This window comes from Oryza glaberrima, chromosome 11 (genome assembly GCF_000147395.1).
Source record: "Oryza glaberrima chromosome 11, OglaRS2, whole genome shotgun sequence".
NCBI classification, from domain to species: domain Eukaryota; kingdom Viridiplantae; phylum Streptophyta; class Magnoliopsida; order Poales; family Poaceae; genus Oryza; species Oryza glaberrima.
This window is the reverse complement of record NC_068336.1, coordinates 24,931,328-24,938,193: the sequence shown is the minus strand read 5'-3', so window position 1 is coordinate 24,938,193 and position 6,866 is coordinate 24,931,328. Positions and strand designations below refer to the sequence as shown.

The following is a 6,866-nucleotide window of genomic DNA, read 5'->3' as shown; positions in this document are numbered from 1 at the left end:
GTTGCTGCCAGCGAGAGCTTCGACGAGCCATTGAGGTAATCCTCGAGCCCCTGGCGCGCGCGGCCGTTGAGCGAGCCACCGCCTCGGCGATGGCGCCGGAGACCGGAGGCGGAGCTGGAGGGCGGGTTGCGGCCGCAGGGAGCGGGAACGCCGGTGAGAGGTGGAGCTCCGTCGACGGCGTGGCCTCTCCCTCGTCTACGGGCTCAACCGAGGTAGGCGACACCTCCCTCCCTTTTTCCCGTATTTGTGGATGCGATTCAGGTTTGCTTTGCTTGAGAATTTAGGGGAAGAATGAATTGTGCTTGCTACATGGACTTTTCATTCATGAACTCAAAATAGTTGAGATGACAGTAGAAATGAACAGCATAGGAATAAACACAAAACCCGATTTTAATTTCAGAGTCCATGAGAGGGTCGAAAATTGGCGGAGTGAACTCTAAAGCATCAGAAGATAACATTTCTGAACATTACGATCAAATGCCATAAGGTGAAATACTGATTAGTATCTGAAACTGGGAGTAGCAATTTGAACTTTCGACAAAACTCAGCCTCCCACCACTGCAATGTTCACGTAGATACCCCAAATTACAACTCCATCGGCAACTACACATTCTGTTAATCACAGTTGGCATCTGAACTAAATAACTGAATAGAACCAGAAATGAACAGAAAACTATATTCTAATTTCAGAGTTCATGAGAGGGTCAAAAATTGGGGGAGCAAACTCTTAAGCATCCAAAATGAACAATCTCCGTCCCGACAAGGTTGGGTTCAACAATATGAGATGTTTTTCTTAGATCTGATGTCGAACCTTTATCATCACATGGCTGTGTATTCTCAAGTGTTGCAAATATTTTATCCTTTGCAATTTTCTCTATTTTTCTGTTGAGGCTTCTAATTTTATCACCAATCTCATGGCGGATCTGAATATTGGAAAAGCAAGAGAAAAGTGAAAGCCCATTGCATGCTGTAGATGTTCTTGGTGAAGAAGATTGGTCATGTAATACCTTGCTTCCTTCAAAACTAGCCAAATCAATAATGTCATCAGCATCATACATAGCATCTTTTAGCCGAGAAAGCTAATTGTGTATTGCTGAGTCATCCATGCCCCTATTCTCCGCATCACTGACAAAGCACCGTATTTGTTCCATTCTTTCCTGCAGTTCTCGGAGTTCATCTTTTACACCTAAAATTAGTATTGCCTCCTTAGTAATGATCTCTTGCAACTTCCTAGCGCATGACCCAATGAAAGAATCCAGAACGGTTGCCATAGACTCGTTGAAGGTGATGCGCAAAAATTTCCAAATTATCTTGAGAATAAAAGTCTGAAAATGGACAAAAGTTCAATCAATTTCGGAGTATCTGTTGTAACATATGAGCACATGTGTAGCAAGTTCTTGTGTATTGTGTAAGTTAACATATTAAATCTGAAAGAACTAGAACAATGGGATTACCTTTAGACAGCTTCTTGGGTCAACGGGCAACGACGAAGAAGAAATGGGCAACAAGTTGAGAGATTTTGCTTAAGCATGGAAGGCGAAGTGTTGCCGGGCGTGAGGCTGAAATGAGCCGGATCAACGTCTTCTGCTGGAGTACAAGAAGAAGATGACTGAGTGAGCCAACGTCTCAATCGACTCCAACCATGACAGGAAGCAGGAATTGAACAAGGGAAAGCAGAAGATATATTAAGTCCATATGGCAAAGAAGAAAGACTCACCCCAGTCCCCAGAGGCCTTAGGTGCGTACAGCCACAGCATCACCGGCTGCAAGGAAGACGATGAGCACGTTCCTGGTGATATACTGGACCTAGATTATGCAGTGGCAGAGAGGAGAAGACGGATATGAAATTGGTGCAGCTCGTTTAGTTTGGAGTATTCACAGCCTTTAGCAGTGCTGGACATGACAAAAGATGCTGTTAGGTGATATGCCCTGTCTGTCGCAGTGTGCATTAGGAGTTTGTTTTTCGCCAAATTGCAGAAAAGACAATTAATCGGTTTTGACATTCCAGAAGCCACCATTCCTCTATTGTCTATATAGGGTCTGCTACATAATTTTCTCCATCATGCTAATAAAAAGATTCCCATGTCTCATTAAAGAAAATATTAGGAGTGAAATCTGTTGTGTCATTTCTTGACATGACATGATGCTGGTACAAAGTTATCATTGTTTATATCTTTCTGAAAGTATTTTATTTTCATATGTCTGGCAAAAGTACGCTGGCCGATTATTAAGCGAGGAGAAGTTTTTAGTACATGTATACAGCAAGCATGGTTATTAAGACATCCCTAGCCGCAGCAACCTCCCCACAGAGCAACTTGCAGGAGGTCACCAGAATCTTTCCGAAATCTATCATATTATTAAAGAAATAGAAAAAGGAGCCTCCACGTTCACTCTCATGGCCTAGAAATTCTCACATTAATCAGAGAAAAAGAAAAAGCAGAGTCCATGTAGAAATACAATTTAGAAATAACTGAAATTCGGAATTAAAAAATAAGTAATATTAGAAGAGGAGACTAGAGTCTATATAGAAATATAATTTAGAAATAGTTGAAATTCGGAATTAAAAAATAAGGAATATTAGAAATGGAGTATAGAGTCCATATAGAAATACAATTAGGAAATAACTGAAATTCGGAATTAAAATAAGGAATATTGGAAGTAGAGTATAGAGTCCATATAGAAATACAATTAGGAAATAACTGAAATTCGGAATTAAAAATAAGGAATATTAGAAGTGGAGTATAGAGTCCATATAGAAATACAATTAGGAAATAACTGAAATTCGGAATTAAAAATAAGAAATATTGGAAGTAGAGTATAGAGTCCATATAGAAATACAATTAGGAAATAATACAATTTTGGAATTAAAAATAAGGAATATTAGAAGTAGAGTATAGAGTCCATATAGAAATACAATTAAGAAAAAAAATAGAAATTCGGAATTAAAAAAAGGAATATTAGAAGTTGATTATAGAGTCCATACTGGAATTTTAAACTAACTAAAATTTGGAATAAACAGAATAAAATTAAAAGTATAGTTTAGAGTCCGTATAAACATACAATTCACAAATAACTAAAATTTGAAATTAAGAAAAATATGGGAAGAAGAGTTTAAAGTCAATATAGGAATACAATTTAGAAGTAACTGAAATTCGAAATTAAAAATTAAAGAATATTGAAAGATGAGTTTAGAGTCCACATAGGAATACAATTAGAAATAATAAAAATTCAGAAATAAAAACAAATAATATTGGAAGAAGAGCATAGAGTCTATATAGAAATACAATTTACAGAAAAATTCGGAATTACCGCGTAATCTGCGCGGGCCACCATGCTAGTTATGATTGAAACAGAGTAGTGCATCTCATCTTCAAAGGATTTTGGGTGGCAACTGGCAACGCTCATCACCCCTAACTAGGGGTGAAAACGGTACGGAAACGGACGGAAACCATCTTTATCATTTTCGTTTTCATATTTTTTTCGGAATCGGAATCGGAAACCTCGGATATGAAAACGGAATCGAATATTATCGAAACCGAAAACGGAGCGAAAACGAACAGGCGCGAATATGGTAACGAAAATTTATCAGAATAAAAAAACCCCTCAAACTAATAAATCCAATTGAATAAATTATCTATGTTTGAAAGAGTAATGTTGTCGATAAATCCCAATGTAGGACAAAAAATATTCTTCTGTAATTTTAGATTTGCATAACAAATATTTTTTAAAAAAATAACAGCCAAACACCATGGTATTCACTATTTAGCGCTTAAAAAAAGAATCCAGGGTATTTCAGTCACAAAATTTCCGGTAATTCCGAGAAAATTTCCGGAAATTCCGAGAAAATTTCCGGAAAGTTTCCGACCGATTCCAAGTTCCAACGGAAACTGCTCTTATTATTTCCGATTCCGTTTCCGAGAAAATATTTCCGATTTCGTTTCCGTTTCCGAAAAATTCCGAAAAAATTCCGACCGACCGATTCCGTTTTCGAAAATAAGTCCGGAATCCGGAAAGTTTTCGTACCGTTTTCACCCCTACCCCTAACGCTGTCAACTTTTCCAGTTGAACACAATCCCAGTTTCATGTACTCGTATCTGTACTGTATAACATCAATAGGTTCTGAAGCTTAAACGGCAGTACGGCATCTCTGCATCATTGAACGCTACAGACCAACAGAGGAACACGAACTCAACTGCTATCGACCAAAATTTCTTCGCTCCAGCGATCCAAAACCACAGCCTCTCTCTGCACCGTTCGATCATATACAGGCGGCTGAGATTAGACGCGCCTCGGAATCCGTGGGCCGATTTTCGGTTAGGCCCTCGTATTATCTCGTATTGTCGTGTCGTTGTACAAGGGAGGAAGAGATGTCGAGACGCCGCGGCTGCCGCCGGCGATGAGGAGAAGGGAACCGGGCGTTGCCCCTGGCGCGGCCTCCCCACTGTAATGTTCACAAAGATACCCCGAATTATAACTCCATCTGCAACTACACATTCTGTTAATCACAGTTGGCATCTGAACCGAAACCGAAAATTATTTTTTTTGAGAATATGCAGAACTTGCGTTAGTTGCGTATCTTTTGTATTAACTCTGAACTCTGAATAAACTAGTTGGTTTGGTTGTGATCGATAATCCTGACCTGGAAGAAGACAGCTTCGCCGTGGCCGCAGGCGGCGCACCGGACGGACTTGGTGCGGGGCAGGGTGGGGTCGCCGGCGACGTCCTGGAGCACCTGGGTGAAATCCCCGGGCGGTGTGGTGCACCACGTTATGGTACGCGCAGTACCTCTACTGCCAGCTACCTCCTGTGATTCAGGGAATTGCAAGTTCAGTCAAGCAATGCAGTGACATTGCCATCCTAAACTGTTAGTACTTTTTAGCTCAAGAATGAACCTGAATCAACCAAACAAGGGCACTAGCTCCGTAGTAAGATCTAACTGATGTTGTGTTATGGCCTATATGACAGTGGTAACGCAGTTGTTTCTTTTACAGGAAAAAAAAAAGGCTAACAGTTGGAACCGATTTCTGGAACATGGCTGTGTCCTATCTGCTTCTTGCAGACCTTCCCTCTCCTCGCTGAATTGTACCTGTTTTTTTTTTCTAGAAGCTGCAGGCAACTGAGATGATCTCTCTCAAGAAGGCGATTAAAAGATGAGAAAGATCAAATCTTTGTAGTATCTCCAAGTGTCTGGAGAACAGAATCTCACCTGGCCTTCCTGACGCCAACCAGTTCTCTGCTTAGGCATGCATTTGCATTGTGAAAGAGCTGGTTGACAGAGACAACGGCAGAGGTTTCTATGAGAATTCGGGGCTTATTTCCAGTCCTGTTGCATACTTGGGATCAAAACTTTTAGCGTTGAATCCAATGGACAGGTTTCACGAGTAAACATACAGAAATATTTTCTCATCAAATATTGGAGTTTACAGGAGTAATTGTTTACAAGTATACTTGTTTTCATGCGTTTTTGTGTATCTGGCCAAACTTTGTACGTACTGCTAACAAACAGTGAATGATTTCCTTTGCCTAACTTGTGTCTCAATTCTCAACTCTCAAACAGCAGGATGCAAGGACTGAGAGGGGGATGAACTGGTGCATGTGTCTATCCCAATTGATTTTACTGGGAAACTACTTCACTGTGTTTGGTCCATATGTGGGGAGTACTGTTGTATCTTTTGATAATAGAATCAGATTTGTCCAACAGATACAGTTTGGCTGAAGTGCTGAACTGAATCTTGTCTGCACATCTATCTACAAGCTACTTGCATTTACCATTTAGAAAGCATATGGATTGCGACTTCAACGGGAAGCATTGATCTAACATTCTCCCAAACAGATATAGATTGATTCAGGTCTTGAGATGATGTGAATCACTGAACGCTACAGACCAACAAAGGAACACGAACTCAAGTGCTATCAACCAAAAAATCTCTTCGTTCCAGCGATCCAAAACCTCAACGTCTCTCTGCACCGCTCGATCTTATACAGGCGGCTGAGATTTAAGCACGCCTGTGAACCAGGGGTTTATTTTCGTATAGGCCCTCGAGTTATCTCGTATTGTTGTCGTTGCGAGCTTCAGCGAGAGGCGATGGGGATTGGGGAGAAGGGAACCGGGCGTTGCTGCGAGCGGGCGCTCCGACGAGCCAATGAGGACATCCTCGAGCCCCTGGCGCGTGCGGCCGTCGAGCGAGAGGGTGGAAGGCTAGTGCAAGAGAATTGTAAGCGACACCTCTCACTCCTCCCTTCCTTTTCCCGTTGCTGAGATGCGATTCAGTTTTGTTTTGCTTTCTGCTGCATTTTGTCATCCAGGGGAAGACAATTTTGTACCTGTTACATGAACTTGTTGCGATGACACTAAAAAGTACACTGAACTGAATGACTGAAGAGCTCTTGCAGTAATGAACGCAGCACGGCTGGATTCTAATTTCAGAGTCCATGACAGTGTTGAAAATTTGGGGAGTGAACTCCGAAGTATTAGGTGATAACATTCTCTGAGCATTATGATCAAATGCCATCAGCTGAAATGCTGCTAAGTATCTGAAACTGGAGGTAGGAACTTGAACTTCTGATGAACCGCAGCCTCCGCACCGCAATGTTCACAGTTCTCAATTCTCAAACAGGATGCAGGGAATGAGAGGAGGATGAACTAGTGAATGTATTCACCTCCATTGCTTTCACATGAAAACTGGTTTGCAACGAGGTCAAGCTAAAATAGTTTAGAAACAGATTTGTCCAATAGAGCAACAGAGTGGATGAGTCTCTAGAAGTGTTTTTCAGTAAACTATTCCGTCAATAAAAATGCAATTAACTTGACAAGAGTGCAGAAATTTTCAAGAGAACTTTCACTGCTCTAGATAGCAGCAGAGCAT

General features: G+C 41.0%; 1 pseudogene; it reads right to left on the bottom strand.

Annotated features, from left to right (window-relative positions):
• Positions 1-389: 389 nt before the first annotated feature.
• On the bottom strand, positions 390-1,833 carry LOC127754122 (putative disease resistance protein At1g50180; annotated as a pseudogene).
• Between the last annotated feature and the right edge of the window lie 5,033 nt (positions 1,834-6,866).